Raw genomic sequence first — 19021 nt, 5'->3', positions numbered from 1 at the left:
TAGACAGTGACGGAATCAGCAGCGGCATTGATTTTAATTAAGAATTCGAAAAAATGTTGCCCCCCTCAATTTTGCAACAACAATTTCGATGGTTTGCTGAACAAATGGTCATAGATGTGATATAATATATAAAGACGTGCAAACAATATTTTTTTTATAGAAATAGAATCAAAATTTTTAAAAAAGATGTGGGAAATAATGAAAAAGAAATTAAAATAAGGTACACAGCAAAAAAAGTTGTTGAATATTACATCGAAATCGATGCAACCCATCGAATCCGTCGATTGTTGAATATTACACTGCACGATGTACCCGAGAGCTTGCTGTGTAATAAACAGTAACGATGTAATTTTTTCCCGATGTAAAAATTATTCAACGTAAGCGATGCGATGTAAAGTTAAACTATGTAAAATAGTGTGAGGTACTAGGCATTTATACCATTGAGTTTTCTTTTGGTGGATTTCTTTCATCAATAATTGTTTGGTCAAGTTTTTTAAATGATTCGTGAATACAAGATAAAAACATACTTTATTTTTTTTACTGCATCAGCAGATCTATCCCCGATAGATCAAATGCAACGGCGATACATATTGAAGCAAGTATATTGAAAAATATCAGGAATCCAGTATCGATCCGCAGACCCAGGGTGGCTCATGTCTTGCTGGAATCCCTTCGCGTTCGGAGGCGCTTCGAAACCGCTGAAAATAATGAAATATGTTAGCATGCAGATCTGGTATGCGGATGTATGACATAGGAAGATATATAACTTAATCTGAATCGAAGACGATGGGAAACCTATCTGGATTGCGAAGGAAATCCTTTCTGGACTCCGGCGAATATTCTATAGGGATTCCGACGAAAATCCATTTCGGATTCCGCCGGGAGTCCGACAAGAATCTTTTCGGTATTCCGACAAGATTTTGCCTGGATTTCGATGGGAATCTTTTCATCAGGCTTTCGGGAATCCGTCGGACATCCTTACGCAAATTCGATGAAATTCTTCCGGAATCCTGGCGGAAATCCTTTCGAGATTACGACCGGACTCTTTTCAGAATTCCGACGGGACTCCTTTCAGGATTTCAACGTGAATCCTTTCGGGATTCAGACGGAAATCCTCTCTAGGATACCAAAAAAACTATCGAAATTTCAACGGGAGCCCTTTTTGGATTTCGACAAGCATCTTTTCGTTATTCCGACAAGAATCTTCTCAGAATTTCGACAAGAATCCTGCCCGGATTTTGACACAAATCTTTTTGTATTCCGACAAAAATCTTTTCAGGATTTCAACAGGAATATTTTCGTGATTCAGACGGGAAGCCTTTCGGGATTTTTCCGAAAAGCCTTTCGCGATTCCAACGGTAAGCCATTCGGGATTCTGACGGGAAGCCATTCGGAATTCTGACGAGAAAGGGAGAAAGCATTCGGGATTCCGACGAAAAACCTTTCGGGATTCCGACGGGCATCCTTTCGGGATTCCGACGGGAATCCTTTCGGGATTCTGACGGGAATCCTTTCGGGATTCCGACGGGAATTCTTTCAGGACTCCGACAGGAATCGTTTCGGGATTCCGACGGGAATCTTTTCATGATTCCGACAGGAATCTTTTCGGGATTCCGACGGGAATCCTTTCGGGATTCCTACGGGAATCCTTTCGGGATTCCGACGGTAATCCTTTCGGGATTCCGACGGGAATCCTTTCGGGATTCCGACGGGAATCCTTTCGGGATTCCGACGGGAATCCTTTCGGGATTCCGACGGGAATCCTTTCGGGATTCCGACGGTAATCCTTTCGGGATTCCGACGGAATCCTTTCAATTCCGAAGGGAATCCTTTCGGGAATCCTTCCGAGGGGAATCTTTTCGATTCCGACGGAATCCTTTCGGGATTCCGACGGGAATCCTTTCGATTCCTACGGAATCCTTTCGGGATTCCGACGGGAATCCTTTCGGGATTCCGACGGGAATCCTTTCGGGATTCCGACGGGAATCCTTTCGGAATTCCGACGGGAATCCTTTCGGGATTCCGACGGCGATCCTTTCGGGATTCCGACGGCAATCCTTTCGGGATTTCGACGACAATCCTTTCGGGATTCCGACGGGAATCCTTTCGGGATTCCGACGGGAATCCTTTCGGGATTCCGATGAGAATCCTTTCGGGATTCCGACGGGAATTCTTTCGGGATTCCGACGGGAATCCTTTCGATTCCGACGGAATCCTTTCGATTCCGACGGAATCCTTTCGATTCCGACGGAATCCTTTCGGGATTCCGACGGAATCCTTTCGGGATTCCGACGGAATCCTTTCGATTCCGACGGGAATCCTTTCGGGATTCCGACGGAATCCTTTCGATTCCGACGGAATCCTTTCGATTCCGACGGGAATCCTTTCGGGATTCCGACGGAATCCTTTCGGGATTCCGACGGGAATCCTTTCTTAATTCCGACGGGAATCCTTTCGATTCCGACGGAATCCTTTCGGGATTCCGACGGGAATCCTTTCGGATTTCGACGGAATCCTTTCGGGATTCCGACGAGAATCCTTTCGATTCCGACGGGAATCCTTTCGGGATTCCGACGGAAATCCTTTCGGGAATCCTTCCGGGATTCCGACGGGAATCCTTCCGGGATTCCGACGGGAATCCTTTCAAGATTCCGACGGGAATCCTTCCGAGATTCCGACGGGAATCCTTCCGGGATTCCGACGGGAATCCTTCCGGGACTCCGACGGGAATCCTTCCGGGATTCCGACGGGAATCCTTTCGGGATTCCGACGGGAATCCTTTCGGGATTCCGACGGGAATCCTTTCGGGATTCCGACGGGAATCCTTTCGGGATTCCGACGGGAATCCTTTCGGGATTCCGACGGGAATCTTTTCGGGATTCCGACGGGAATTTTTTCGGGATTCCGACGGGAACCCTTTCGGAATCCTACGGAAGAACCTTCAGGAATTTCTACGGAAGAACCTCCAGGAATTCCTCCGGATGTTCCACCAGGAATTCCTCCGGAAGTTCCTCTAGTATTTAATACCTACGGAAGTTCTGCCAGGAATTCCTCGGGAAGTGATACCAGGAATTCCTTCGGAAGTTCCTCCCGGAAGTCCTCTGCAAGTTTCACCAGGAGGTAATTCGGAAGTTCCTCCAGGAATTCCTCAGTAAGTTACGCCAGAAATTCCGCCTGAAGTTCCTCCAAGAATTCTTCCGAAAGCTCCTCCATGATTTCCTCTAGGATTTGCTCCAGGAATTCTTCGGAAGCTCTTACAGAAATTCTTGTAAAAGTTCTACTAGAAATTAGTTGGGATGATCGTCCAGGAGTTCTTCGGAATTTTTCTCCAGGAATTTCGGAAGTTCCTCAGGGAGTTCATCCGGAAGTCTCAGGTAATTCCTTCGGAGATTCCTGCAGGATTTATTTGAAATTTCTTGAAGTAATTGGTCCGAATACCCTATTAAAACTTTCTGTGGCGTCCACAAATTTCATAGGAATTCCTCCAGTAAGTTTATTTTTTTTACGAATAGTCATGTAGAATATCCCCCAGTTTTTCCAGTTTCCAGTAGTTTTTCTAGGAATACTCACGTAAATTTAATTGTAAATTGCCTTCTCTTCTTCGAGTTCCTCCAGGAGTTTCCGCGGAAATTACTTTAAGAATCCTTCTTCAAATCCATCAATATATTCCCCATGAAATTTCTCGGAAATTTGTTTTTAAATTACCCCAGCAAATCCTTAATGTGTACTTCAAAACTGCTCCCGGATCCACTCTGGTATATTTCTCCTGACGGAATTCACGATGGTATGATGATATTTGAAGAAGTTTCAGGTATCCTGAAACAAGTCCTGAAGGATTTCTTGAAGAAGTTCCTGGATAAATTCGCAGAGGAATTTCTGGTTGAAAACTTTCTATAAATTCTAGGATGAATTCCGTGAATTTCCGATGAAATTTTTGATTCATTTCTCAATGGACTTCCTTAAGAAATTCTCAAAAAAAAATCTGAGATGGTTTTTGGAGAAATACCTGGAGAAATTCGGGTTTGATGATCATTGGAAGAACTCTTTTCATAATTTCGGGTGGAAATCATCAACCGACGGGAATCTTTCGGGATTATGGCGGGAATCCTTTCGGGATTCCGACGGGAATCCTTTCGGGATTCCGACGGGAATCCTTTCGGGACTCCGACGAGAATCCTTTCGGGAATCCTTTCGGGATTCCGACGGAAATCCTTTCGGGATTCCGACGGAAATCCTTTCGGGATTCCGACGGGAATCCTTTCGGGATTCCGACGGGAATCCTTTCGGGATTCCGACGGGAATCCTTTCGGGATTCCGACGAAAATCCTTTCGGGATTCCGACGGGAACCCTTTCGGAATCCTACGGAAGAACCTCCAGGAATTTCTACGGAAAAACCTCCAGGAATTCCTCCGGATGTTCCACCAGGAATTCCTCCGGATGTTCCACCAGGAATTCCTCCGGATGTTCCACCAGGAATTCCTCCGGATGTTCCACCAGGAATTCCTCCGGATGTTCCACCAGGAATTCCTCCGGAAGTTCCTCAAGTATTTAATACCTACGAAAGTTCCGCCAGGAATTCCTCGGGAAGTGACATACAAGTGGCTAAAAAATGATCTATCATGCCACCACCGATAAAATTTCAATCGGTCCACATGTTAAGATTGAATAATAAGTGAATTCCCGTTGGAGAAGCTGCTGTTCAAGAGAAAACTTCTTTGGGAATTCCCTTAAGACGTCTTAGAAGAATCTTAGAAGGAACACAGAGAACAGACGTTCATCTTCATTCGCGTGCTTGTGTAAAAGTTTGTACTGGTCATTTTTAAGTATGTCGTTATGCCCAAAAGATATTTTAGTTACCAGATAAAGATTGTCGCTTCGGTTCCCTTTGTTCTGCTGTCCGAAACATGTGTGGTACCTCACTGTCAAATCGTATGTATTTTTCCTTCATTGACATTTAGATCCCCTATCCTCGCCAGCAAAAGATGTTCCGAACAGCGACGACAGCGCAAGGGGTGTCTCACATAGATTGAATTGAATTTATTTGCTCAAAATTAACCAAGCAACCGAAGCGACTTTATTTCGATATAAATCGAAATTATTCAGACTCCAAAGTTGATTTTAGCAACGCAACGATTTTATCATCTGTCAGTGATTGTCAAAATATGAAGACGCCTGCACAAATACCGAGTCGCTGGAATTTGTTAAGTTGTTATAAATACTGATAGAAAGAGCAGGAAAGTGCTACCCGGACAATACCTCGTTTTCCAGAATACGTGAATTCTGTCTGATGGTCATAGCATAGACCGAGGCATAGATGTTGTCACCTGCAACCCAGAGTCCAAAAAAATGTAATGCTTTATGTACTATGTATTTTTTTAGCAATTTCGTCCAGTCCCTGACATTATTATTTTCCCTATACACATCAGAACAGAAGCACCGGTGCATTATTACCTAGTGCATTCGGCCCCGGAGTAGATGGATAAATTAAATCACTACATGAAATTTATCAGAAACACCCGCTCTGACTCGTAGTAGAAGCCTGGACAGAAAACTTCCACTACACTAGCTATGACACTACCGAGGACATTCTCTCAGATCGAATTGAAACAAAGACGAACGATTCGCGATCCTTGAGTGATCCGAAAATAAAAATTCATTGTAGCAGTAGCAATAGTTTTAAAAATGGAAGCTAATATTTAAGTTTTTGTACACGTTAGAGAATATCAATCACTTCACGGATATTCTCGGAAATGAGCAAACCATCCGAATGGGCAATGAGCTGGGCAAAGAATGTGAAAGTTGTGCGAAATATCATATTTTCGGCCGCCGTTGCAAAAGCTTAGATTGGGTATAATTTCTGTAGGATTTTCTCATGAATTATCAAAGCTTGAGATAGTATCGTCCTAGAGAGTGCTGTAGAATACTTCAACATCCAAAACCTAAAATTAGAGAACTGTTGTTATTAATTGAAATAGGTAAATAAAAATGTTAAATTCAGATCTCATGCTCAAACTTAATTGTTGATAGAAAAATAAACAACTCGATTGATGCCATTGGTAACATGTAAAATCCACGTTTGCTTGGATGAAAATTACAGTTCAGTGTCGCAGAAGGTGTGTTGCAAATTTGATTAAATAGTACCATTTCATAAAAATCAATACAAATCGACTTTATTTCGATTGAAATTCGCTCCCTTCGATAGCTGTGAGACACCCCTTGCGACAGCGACAATCTTTATCTGGTAACTAAAATATCTTTTTTATGCCCCCGTTGCGCAGTGCTAGTTTGCTGATAAAATATGGTTAAAATTTGCCGTGTTTTACTTTTTAGCGCTAGTGTTCATTCCGAATTGCTCCCAGGCTCGCTCCTAGGTGGCAGCACTACATTGTTTATGAAGTGTATACCAACGCCATCACTTAGTGGAATTGAGTTTTTATGTCGGGCAGCCTGCGTTGGTGGCGCTGAGGTGCGATTTAAATCTTTACACACGTTTTTAACGAAATTTTGTTCGAGCATCCATGTCTGTTCTCTGTGGAAGGAACTTGAATCTCTAGTGGAATCCTGGGATGTTTTTTTGAAAAAAAAACTCCTGGGAAGAGACCATAACAGAATAAATAAGTATCTGAAAACCCAGATTAATCCACCTAGCGGTGATGGAGCCTTTCTCGTGTGTTATAAAAATTGTATTTTGGGCATAACTTTTGAACCCATAGTCCGATATGGCCAATTTTCAAAAGGAAACAATGGGACAAGATTTTGCGTCGAATGAAACTTGTTGCGGGCAAAGAGTAAGATTCTAAAAAGTGAGTGAGAATTTTTCTTGTAATAAAAACATATTTTGGCCATCCGAAGCCCATAGTCCAATTGGGCCAATTTTCAATACGAAACAATGGGACAGGATTCCGCGTCGAATGCAACATGTTGCGGGCAAATAGCTTAAGAATAAGTCCCTAAAAAATGAGTGAGATTATTTTGCACACACACAGACATCACATCACTTGGGCTGCGAAATGGAGAGTTGACGTCTGGGAAGGAGCGAGCTACACAGCTCTGGTCCTCACAAGTTCCAATCTCACGCTTCCACGGGTCTTCCGATGACAATCGACCGCCAGCTAAGGGTTTTGTACTTAGCCGGTAGTACAGCCTGGGCACTGTTGTCCTTCTGACATCAGCTAGAGTGAGGGGGTGCGACCAAGGGGATCATCGTCCCTAACTCCTAATTCCAAGGCGTTATGCGATTCGTGCCGAGGGGATGCATGGCCAGGGGGAAGGGGGTGAAATAATGAGCTAGGCCTTTAACGGAGCCTGTGGGGTACCTGGGCACCCTCCATAGTAATTGTCCCTTACCGCGTCATGCTGGGCTCTGGTGTGGTGGACCTCTTTTCCCGAGCAACTCGTGGGACCAAACAACCCCTTCGCAAGAGGTGGGTTGTTCAGGTCTCCGCCTAGGAGGGCAGAGGCAATAGTCGGCAGCTCGGTGCGCAGCGCCAGCGTGGGTCACTCCACCTTCTCCCCGGCTACGCCGGTAGTGGTTATGGACGGCCCATGGCTTCGAGGTGGTGACGGAACAGCTGGACGCCATCATTGACTTTGCGTCATCGAAGCATAATATCAGTAAGGTCCTCAACGGGAGCTTGCTGAAACTTCGAAAGTCGATGTTAGACGCCAAGCTGGAGAGGGCGGTCGGGACGGCCAAGTGCAAACCCGTGAAATCCGTGGAGTCGAGGTCTACCCAGACTGAGGCCCAAGGATTCGAGGACACGGGCAAGGTCGAATCGACCGAGGGTGTGCCAGACGGTGGTGCCAAAGTCTACCCAGACTGAGGCTCAAGTATTCGCGGGCACGTCGGGGGTGACTGCTCCAAAGGAGCAGACACAAAAACGACGAACCAGTCTCCAGGGGATGAGCTCCCTGGGGGCCGCACCAAAACGCGGAGGGTTACTACCCCGAACAAGGGTAGTGGGGCTGGGAAGCTGAACCCCGGCCAGGTACCTCCAAAACCGAGGAAGGAAAGGTCGGTCCACCCAGGAAAGACGGTAGTAAGGGGTTACGGCAGGCTGAGAGCTCTCAGCCGCACCAGACCAGGGAAATAGAGGGGGATGACGCCTCCTGGACCTTGGTCAAGAACAAGAGCAAACCGAAGACGTCACGGGCCGAAAAGAAGGCCCAGGCGAATGAGGGTAGCTAGAAGTCTAGGGTAGGCGCCAATCACTCCAGGGGCGATGCCCTAGTCATCAAGACAGACGAGGCTAAGTACTCGGACGTCTTGAAGGCGATAAGGAGTGACGTCAAGCTCGGTGAACTCGGCGCCGACATACGTCGAATAAGACATACCCGGACGGGCGAGATGATCCTCGAGCTGAAGCAGGGCGTCTCGCAAAAGGGCGCCGCCTACAAGAAGTTGGTGGAGAAAGTCCTAGGCGAGACGGTCAAGGTGAGGGCACTCACGTCGGAGGTGAATCTAAGGGTTGAAGACCTGGACGAGATCACCGAAGTCGAAGAGCTTGTCACTGCGGCAACAGTGTGAAGTGGAGACGCCCACCGCAGCCGTTCGGCTACGGAAAGGTCCGGCAGGGACGCAGGTAGCATTAGTTCGACTATCTGCAGCGGACGCCTTCGAGGTAGTTAAGTTAGGGAGCGTCAAGGTGGGATGGTCGGTGTGCCCTGTGGGCATATTCAAGTGCCAAGTGCTTCAAGTGCCTGGAACCGGGGCACAAGTAATGGCACAAAGCTGCGAACAGCAAGCACCCTATGGGGGGTTCAAAGTTCCCGGCCTTTAAGCGTGCTGCAAAATCACAGTGCAGGTAAGATGGACACATAGGTTGATACCGGAGATAGGTACATGGGTCAAGAGACGTCATGGGGAAATCACTTTCCATCTGACCCAGGTTCTTACAAGGGCCCTCCTCAGCCTAGAAATAAGATACGCGACTATAAAGCAAGACCATGCTGAGGGTGGCTGGGTTCAATTCCCGGTGCCGGTCTAGGCAATTTTCGGATTGGAAACTGTCTCGACTTCCCTGGGCATAAAAGTATCATCGTGTTAGCCTAATGAGATACGAATGCAAAAATCGTAATTTGGCTTAGAAACCTCCCGTTTAATAACTGTGGAAGCGCTGAATGAACACTAAGCAGCGAGGCGGCAATTTCCCAGTGGGGGATGTAATGCCAATAAGCAGTAAGCAGGTCCTTACAGACCATGGTTGCTTCAGACAGTATCTACACCGGTTCGGACACTCGGCCTCGCCCGAGTGTCCGGTGTGCGCAGGTTTAGAGGAAACGGCGGAACACGTGTTGTTCGTGTGACCACGTTTTCGCGCAATGCGTGACCACATGCTTGCCACATGTGGTCTGGACATTACCCCGGACAACCTAGTTCGGAGGATGTGTAAAGATGAAGTTGGCTGGAACGCCTTTTTATCGGCTATCGTCCAAATCGTCTCGGAGCTACACAGAAGGTGGCGCGTGGACTCGAGGAATGGCTAGTTCAGGCGCAAATAAGAGGTGGTCCAAGGGTTCGCATGGGTCATACCGGTGCCCTGTGGTCTAACTCCTTTTATCGAACAAGTGGCCGCGCGAAGATCAACATGATATCGTCGCTTTCGCGGCGTCGGTCAATCGAGCGGGTTCCGAGCCCAAGGACGGAAAGGGGTCCTCGTCAAGGCTTAGGCACCGCGTCGGCAAGTCCCTCTGTGTGTTGGCGAATAGGCCCTATGACAAAGAGGTGCACGCGGCATCATCATTCTGTACCAGTCATGCAGAGGGAAGCAGGTGCGATGTCGACCCTTCCCATCTTACGAGGACATAGGGCGTGGTAAGGCCACATGGAAAGCCAGCAATGCGCTGGCACGATACCATGGTGTTCTTCTAAAAAAGCGAGTCACGGTGTTCGATGCTGCAAGGACACGCAGCTAACCTCGAGGGTGCGTTGTGCACTGGCCCCCCTTTGAAGCATTACTTTCTGGTTGTACCGAAGGGACGATGGGCTTGGCGGCAATGGTTTAGAGGGTCGGGGATGCAGTCCTGCCTCCCTCGTTTGCTGTTGGAGGTGGTCCCTAACCCCGCACTTCCTGGACAACCCAGAATGTCTGTTGAGCAGATTCCCCCTCCATTGCATAGGAAGAAAAAAAACACAGACCTCACTTCAATCCGTCGAGCTGGGTCGATCGGTATATAACACTATGGATCTCCGGGACTCCTATAAATAGTTCGTTTTTGGAGCGAATATATAGCCTTTACGTATACCTACTTTGTATACCAAATAAATTTATCCTCATTTTAAAAACGCTGTTAATTTTTATTTCAAGAAAAAAATTGTCACCGAAAAGTGGTTAGTTGGAACTAAACTTACTGAAAACTGAATTAAAGAATTAATAATCTTGTCGCAAGTTTAATGATGGAATTAATTTTCTCCTCCGACAAATATTCTCTGATCTTTTAGGTGAAATAATGCATAAGGAAATAGAACTTACTTCCTTGGTAGATAAAATAATTCAGACATAATAATAGTTCAAGTAATTGGATAGCTATTCTGCTTTCTAAAAAAAATAATGTATACATCCATACCCATACAATTTGAACCATTGCTGATAATACCTACTCTTACGAGTATGTAATCAGCTGGTTCAGATGCTCCTTGAATAGTTTAAAATAATAATAATTATTATTATATTTTTATTATAGAGGTTTTAACAATAAAGTCATTCTCCTCAAAAAAGGGGAGAAAAAAAGGGAAACTTATATATAGGTGCTAAATTTTGTCAGCAAAGGACTCGATTCAGTATTCCCGAAGGATTTCATTGAGAATCGCCGACAAATTTCGACCAAAAACCCGAAGGATTTCATCAATAGCCAAAGTATTTTCTTTAAGAATCCCAGAAAGACTTCATTGAATCCTCCCAGAGGACTCTTTTGGGAATCTCCAATAGATTCCAGTGAGGATCTCCGAAGGCTTCTATTCTAAATCCTTGAAGGATTCCTTTGAAGATTCCTGAATAATTCCACTGGGTATATCTGAAAAACTTTTCGAAGCATTTCGTACAATATCACTGAAGAATTATAAATACATGATCTTTGAATCCTTTGGAAATTCTAACTGGAAAATTTTTAGGGATACTAACCCTAAAGGACGGGTTTCTCAATGCATTTTTTTTGTAGAAACCCCTTCGGGGATTCCATTGAAAATCCCCATATAATTTTATTGGGAACCCCGAAGGACTGCATTGAGAATTCCAAAACGTCTCAAATTGACAATCATTAAAATATTCCGCTGAGAATTTCTCAAAGGACTCTATTGAGAATCACTGAAAGATTCCATATAGAATAGAGAATCTCCAAAGAATACCATTGATTCCCCAAAAGACCTCGCGAGTATCACCGAGTATTAGCTAAAGAATTCCATTCTGAGTCCCCGAAGCAAGGATTCCATTGAGTATCCCAAAAGAACTTCTATATCGCCAAAGGATTCCATTGAATCAAAACACAACATATTTATTAGGCAAACAACCTTTTAACGAATCAGTGATGAACTTAATTAAATATTAAAAAATCACAAAAAAAAACCTTTGAATGAAAACTGTTAGGGGCTATCCGTATACCATTTGAATTATTTAGTAGGGGGATATAGCGAATATACCGACTTAAAAATATACTCTGTAGACATTATCAGAAAACTGATACTCCAATAAAATACGTAAATACATACTTAACATAATCAATTACTCACCAAACTATGCCAAAGCCGGCATCTATGCTCCTGGATATGTAGTAACCGAACGTCTGTCAGCGAGGCATAAATTGTTCTTGAGCCGGAAGAATCTCGCATGCTTGACGCCTTTGATTAGACTCGTTGATGGAGATGAACCGTTCTAGACTGAAAAAAAAAGTTCCAGCTTTAGGAAGTACTTTCAAATGTTTTCGAACAGGGCTTAGAAAATCGATGGATCAATTGAACACACTAAAAGATTACTGAAAAGATGCTTCTAAGGTTTCTGTTGAACAATTTTGTGTTCTTTTGAAAATCGCCAGATAGGTCGAAACCAAGAAATGAGTGTTGCAGATTTACAGATAGAGTATCAAAACTCTTGAACCGGTAAAACTACGAATTGTTTCTAGACCAGTTTCCACAACAACTCACCAATTTTTCGCTACATTCGGCGATATCTAATTCCTTCTGCCTGCTGCAAAATAATCGTCCAGTTTCGGCTATGTTGCCTTTGTTCCCGAGTTTGTACCATCCCTTTGCCAACGATTCGCAAAACTGTTTCCATCGTTTAGCACTGGATCGTCATCCGGTTTATTTTTATCTGCCGGGCCTGAGGTTTTTGAAATCGGAACCAGGAATTCCAAATGATGAATGTTGCTCATCGCGGGCAATTAATTTTGTTCCATTCCAAATGAATTCCGTTCCCGCGTTGTGCTGAAATTTAAAATTTCCTTGAATATTGTCAAATGAAATTCCGAGGGAAACCCGGTATAAACTTTACAGGATGTTGATGATCGGATACTTACATTAACAGGAGTGTCGTTTATCCAGTTCTGCGATCTAGATCTCAAATTTAGTTAACAAGGGATGCTCGACCTTTTCGCGCACCAAATGTCTGCTTTTTTTAAATTGAAATTCAGCAACCGTAAAAGCAACCGCAGCAAATGCAGCAAAGGCAGCAAACAACCAAACAAAAATGGCGTACTGATGAAAAACGATGACGAATGACGAAAAGCGAAAAAGGTCAGTGTTGCCAATATACAATATTGCGTAGTAAACTATTGTGATATCACATTCAAAGTTGTGTAATTTCACACTACAACTTTTGAATAAGTGGGTTGCACATGATTGTGTGTAATATTCATCGCTTGACATGCGAATATTACACACTTGCAACGTAAATGGAAACTGGTAGTTCTAAACCTGTGTAATTTCAAGGAGATGTAGAATTACATCCAAATGGATGTCATTATACATTCGAATTTCGTCATTACATCGAATATTTGCTACGTTGCTCAAATTACGTCGATGGACATTACATTATTTTTTGCTGTGTACCAGTCAAAACGATTATTGCAAGAGATGGCGTTTTTTCAATGGTAGTGAAATCGAAATTTCATCACTATTAGACTACTAATCAGCGCAAACTAAGTGCAGCGGATAATCTTTTCACCTCATACTTCATTCCTTATCACTACTTTCTTCTAAAACACCGCCATTTTCCATAAATTTGCAAAATACTTGATTTTCCCATACATTTTATCGATTTCCAACTACCATTCTTCCATGAGCTCATGGTGAAAATTGAGAAAATCTCAGAACATAGAGTAGCAGGCTTAACAAGACAGATAGAAACGCCGGTAACGCCACTCAGTGACGAGTACCGTAAACATGGTGTACGGAAGGTTGTAGTCTACACTTTTTACGGCTGCTGCACCCTGGAAGTAAATGTCATCGAAGTAAACAGTAGGCCCCTCATTGACAAAATTGGAATTATTTTCCTAAATTTTCTGTGGGGGCGCTTAATATATGTTTATTGAAAGCCTGTCCACGTTAAATTTCGGACACCCATCGTATAGAACGATTTTTGAAAATTTTCACAAACCACTGAGACGATCAATTTACATGACAGCTGTTCAACACGCCAAAATTGATTAAATGACGACAGATCGATTGGACATTAGCTAAGTGTCCAGCATTTAACGTGGACAGGCTTTAATAGATGCAATGTCTTATTCGAATCTATGACAAAAGGTCGAAAGCCAAAAGGTCGAAAAGACAACAGGTCGAAATGACAAAAGGTCGAAAAGACAAAACGTCGAAAGGGACATAAGGTCGAAAGGACAAAAGGTTGAAAAGGACAAAAGGTCGAAAGGGACAAAATGTCGAGAGACAAAAGGTCGACGAAGAACAAGTTAACAAGAACAATATTATGAATATCTAGAAAAAGATAGTTGATTAGGAAATTAATAAAACTTGTATTGCGCGAGACATATTTGTTCTATACAGTTGGCAAAAAAATCTCTTTTATTTTTAACTATTTTTCAACAACTTAATTTAACACTATCTAAGTTTTCTAAATGTCAATACGATCTGTCAAAATAGTGCACGCCGCAGTCACCAGGCCATACATGCGGGTATATTTGATGTGCGGCGTGCGCCATTTTGAGAGAATGAAGTGACATTCTGAAAACTTAAACATCCATCTATCAGTTGTACTCACTGAATGAGATTTATTTAATTGTCAGAAATTGTGAAAAAATAAAAGAGCAGAGTTTTGCCAGTTGTGTAAGGCAACTCTGGTGCGAGATTGATTCTCTCCGTTTCAGTTTCTGATCTATTTCGACCTTTTGACCCTTTTGATCTTATTGATCTTTTGTTTCTTTCGACGTTTTGTCCTTTTCGAGCATTTGTCCCTCGACCTTTTGTCTTTCGACGTTTTGTCTTTCGACCTTTTGTTCATAACCCGTCTTATTCTACTACAAACTACGGTGCTTATTTCTACTCGCTTGTTACACTTAATGCTTAGGTAGGTATAACCTTGAAGGACCAGAAGCTACCATTTCCTTGACATTTATTCAGAAGCCACGTTCGTACCTGAAGGTAGATTTTCATCTTCTCAGCCACATCAAGTTTTGTTGAAACTTTAATGATTGATGTCTTAATTGAATGATTTTCTTGATATATTTATATATTTAGCTACCAAAGAACTCAAATCATAATTTAATCTGTTATCACTATTTATTTTAGCCATACTTACTTCTGCAACGTGTTCTTGGAATTACACATCTAAAAATCTTCTTGTTTGATCTACTTATCATACATATACTGTTTCACAATGTTGATATTTTATATTGGTTCGAAAGGTTAGATGTGTATTGGATGACTGTCATGGTGTTGCTGGACTCCCTGTAGATTTCGATGTTCAATATGGCATTTGTACCTTCGATAACCAATAGATACAAGAAAGGTAATTTACCTTCCCTTTCCTACCCCTGCTCAGCTAATATGCGCATGATTTTCAACGCATATTAACTTTGAGAAAAAGGTTACATGATCTACATCGTATCACTTCCAATGTTTATTTAGAAGCTAACAGCTCATGGATAGGATGCAACGTCATCAGCCAATTTGAAGTCGTTCTGGTGCTTCATAGTTTAAGCTGCCGTAGCAGCTCTCGGTTTGGTTCACGGTCAATCGCTAACTCTAGGTAGGTTATAAATACTTTCCCGCTCCAACAAGTGGTTTGTCTACCTATTGATAAAAATCATCTTGTGTACCTATCACGCATATAAAATTATACGCATTACCTTGGCATCACATCATTTGTCCAATGTCTATAATTTCTATTACTTTTTGATCAGATGAAATTTTGGCAAGAGTCTATTGCTGTTTCTAAGTCTATGCATATTTGGATTAATTCAGACCTTTTTGTAATACCTTCAGTTGTTCTGATGAAAATGTGTGCTATGATTTTTTGACGACAATTCCTTTAACTTTATCACTTTTTACTTTATCACTACGGGATTATTTTTATACTAATTTTATTTGCTTATTATATAATACATGGATTCATCTCTTAGACTAGGTGTTCCGTGTTTTCTTGACACTATCATCCTTATTGGTAAGGTTCCAATTTTAATTATTATTGATGCATTTTAATTGCCTCTGGTAGTTAGTTTTTTTCTTCCGGTTAAACTGAACCATGTAGGAATTACAATTTTTTCAACTTTTTTATTTTTGATTTTCTGTTTATAAGTGGATATAGCCACTTAATATATGTGTTACATTTGGCTTGAATGCTTTCAATGTGACTTTTAAAAGTTAATTTTTGATAAAGCAAAAGTCCAAAATATTTAGCTAGCTTCGCTAGACCGACTAATTGCAACCCCATTTATAGTGACAATACGTCTGCTAGAAGGTTTTAAATAAGTAGCTCTCGGCTTATTGGAAAAATTGTAAGCTGAGTTTTGAAAGAATTCGGGGAAATTTTACATTTTTGCATGTAAGTGAAGAAAATATCCAAACTTTTTTGCAATTTACTACAAATGTCACGAAGGCTTCGCCCGTGTCATCTGCAAACAAAGATTTTTGACACCCTGGTGGTAAATCAGGTACGTCAGAATTAAAAATGTTATACTATATGGGCCCCACTATGCTGCCTCCGGGAACACCAGCTTCGTGCCAAACACTGTCAAATGCTTTCTCTATATCAAGAAGAGCAACTGCAGTCGAATATCCTTCAGATTTGTTGAGCCGAATTAAGTTCGTAACTCTTAATAACTGATGAGTGGTAGAATGGTTGGGGCCCCCCTTAGCCGTGCGGTAAGACGCGCGACTACAAAGCAAGACCATGCTGAGGGTGGCTGGGTTCGATTCCCGGTGCCGGTCTAGGCAATTTTCGGATTGGAAATTGTCTCAACTTCCCTGGGCATAAAAGTATCGTCGTGTTAACCCCATGATATAGGGGAGAGACGTTCATTATGCGCCCCCTAAGCAAATCTTCGAATTTAACGATGATAATGGTCGAAATTATGTACTTCCAATGTGTTAACCACTAATTTAACTTACCATCTATGGTACGGAATAAGAATTTGGACGAAAAAACAATTATATTCCGAGAAAAAGATTTTATTTTGAAACGCTGCATTTTCGTGCAATTTCAAACCATGCGGGTTGAAACGCGCCACCCCGAGGCTAAAACGCGCCAGCCTAAAAATGTAAACAAACAGCAGTGAACTGACAGAAGAATCAAGTATCAATTTATGAAAAGTCCTATTCTCGTTTCCACTGCAATGAAATGTAAATTAATTTTTTTTTGCAAAATTTTCGTGTAACTAGTTGATGTGTGCATACAAGATATGTTTATTATTTTATTTATTTGGTGGGCGCATATGACCTTGTGCATTACGGAGCCAAATCACGATTTTCTGTGCATGGTACATGTATCACACTTCCAAGCAGCGAGATCTTAAGGTCTACATGAGTAACCAACGATCTATCGGACTGCTTCGAATGTGATATATGCCCTTTGTGATCCGTAGAATAGAATGTGTTCACATCATAGGTTCTTGATAGTCCAAGAAATCTCTGGATTAAGGCTATAAAGTCTATAGAAGCAACAAAAAATCGATCGGACGGTTTTAAACATGGTACATGCCCTTTATGACACATAGAATAGAATGCGTACCCAGCATAGGTTCTTGGTTATCCAAGAAATTCCTGGAATAGGCCTTTGGGTCTACATGCGGGTCCAAAGATTACTTGGATTGATTCAAATATGGTACATGCCCTTTGTGATGCATAGAATAGAACGCGTTCCAAGCATAGGTTCTTGGTCGTCCAAGAAATTCCTGGAATAATCCCTCAGGTCTACATGCGTAATTATAGATCAAATGGATTGTTTCAAACCTGACACATGCCCTTTATGATACATAAAATATAACGCGTTCCCTGCATAGATTTTTGGTCGACCAAAAAAATCCTGGAATAAGGCCTTAAGTCTACATGCGTAACCAAAGGTTACTTGGATTGTTTCAAATATGGAACATGCCCTTTGTGATACATAGAATAGAATGTGTCCAAAGCATGAATTCTTGGTTGTCCAAAAATCCCTGGAATAAGGCCTTTAGATCTACATGCGTAATTATAGTGCAATTGGATTACTTCAAATATGATACATGCCCTGTGCCTATGCACCACATTAGACAAGGGCAATTATCTTTTGTGTTGTAGTAGATTTTAACGCCTTGCTCTAGGTATGTTTTGGATAATCGACAACCTATGCCGTAGATACATCATATTCTATAATCAAAAATGGGCATGTACCACATTTAAAATCTATCAATTAATCTTTGGTTACTCGTGCAGACCTGTGTGCCAGTCTCATGGGATTTCTTGAATGATCAAGAACCTCTGCCGCTGACTTATTCTATTCTACACATCCAAAAGGGCATGTACTGTAAAACCTCTTTTTACGCTCCCTCCTTTTACGCTTTCTTTTTCTGTGCCCTTCTTTTTACGGTCAAAATTCCAAATAAAACTCCCTCTTTTTACGCTCAAAATTCGAAATAACGCTCCCTCTTTTTACGCCCTATAGGAGCGTAAAAAAGTTTCAAGCATTTATATGAGGCAAATTTGGATTAGTTTCGGAGGTTGTTTTTAGATGATCTAAGTATTGCGGGTGTTCTAGGAACAGAACTTAAGCTTACATGCGAAGTGGTATTACCTGTTGTCATGGGTTGTAGGTAGTCTACGAACTCCATACATTCAAGGTCTGTTGATCAACCTTCGTATTGGAGGCAGATATTGAAGAATAAACAAGTTGTGTGACCCCTTCTTGGTATATGTTTGTATTCCAAGTAGTTCTTGATGTTGTCACTGATGCCAGGTAGTCTACGAACTCCATAGATTCAAGGATCAACCTCCGTAATGGAGGCAGTTATTGAAAAATAAACAAGTTGTGTGACACCTCCATGGTATATGTTAGTAATCCAAGTAGTTCTTGTTGTTGTCGTGAATTACAGGTAGTCTACGAACTCCATACAGTCAAGGTCTGTTGATCAACCTCCGTAATGGAGGCAGTTATTGAAGAATGAACGAGTTGTGTGACCCCTAGTTAGTATATGTTTGTATTTCAAGTAGTTGTTGTTGTTGTCGTTGGCTCCAGGTAGTCTACGAACTCCATAGAGTCAAGGTATGTAGTTCAACCTCCGTAATGGAGGCAGTTATTGAAAAATGAACAAGTTGTGTGACCCCTAGTTAGTATATGCTTGTATTTCAAGTAGTTCTTGTTGTTGTCGTGGGCTCCAGATAGTCTATGAATTCCAAGGAGTCAAGGTCCATGGGTCAACCTCCGCAATGGAGGCAGTTATTGGAGAATAAACAAGTTGTGTGACCCTTCTTGGAACATGTTTGTATTCCAAGTAGTTCTTTTTGTTGTCGTAAGCTCCAGAAAGTCTTCGAACTCCATAGAATCAAGGTATGTAGATCAACCTCCGTAATGGAGGCAGCTATTGGAGCATAAACAAGTTGTG

General features: G+C 42.2%; 1 long non-coding RNA gene across 1 annotated transcript; it reads right to left on the bottom strand.

Annotated features, from left to right (window-relative positions):
- Positions 1–515: 515 nt before the first annotated feature.
- On the bottom strand, positions 516–13029 carry LOC134226179 (uncharacterized). Its single transcript, XR_009983412.1, has 4 exons — positions 12512–13029; positions 12138–12419; positions 11727–11873; positions 516–698 (listed from the first exon to the last, which is right to left on the bottom strand). It is a non-coding gene; the product is annotated as an uncharacterized LOC134226179 (long non-coding RNA).
- Positions 13030–19021: the final 5992 nt, after the last annotated feature.

This window comes from Armigeres subalbatus, chromosome 3 (genome assembly GCF_024139115.2).
Source record: "Armigeres subalbatus isolate Guangzhou_Male chromosome 3, GZ_Asu_2, whole genome shotgun sequence".
NCBI classification, from domain to species: domain Eukaryota; kingdom Metazoa; phylum Arthropoda; class Insecta; order Diptera; family Culicidae; genus Armigeres; species Armigeres subalbatus.
The sequence above is the reverse complement of the archived record's forward strand: the minus strand, read 5'-3'. Positions and strand labels throughout refer to the sequence as shown.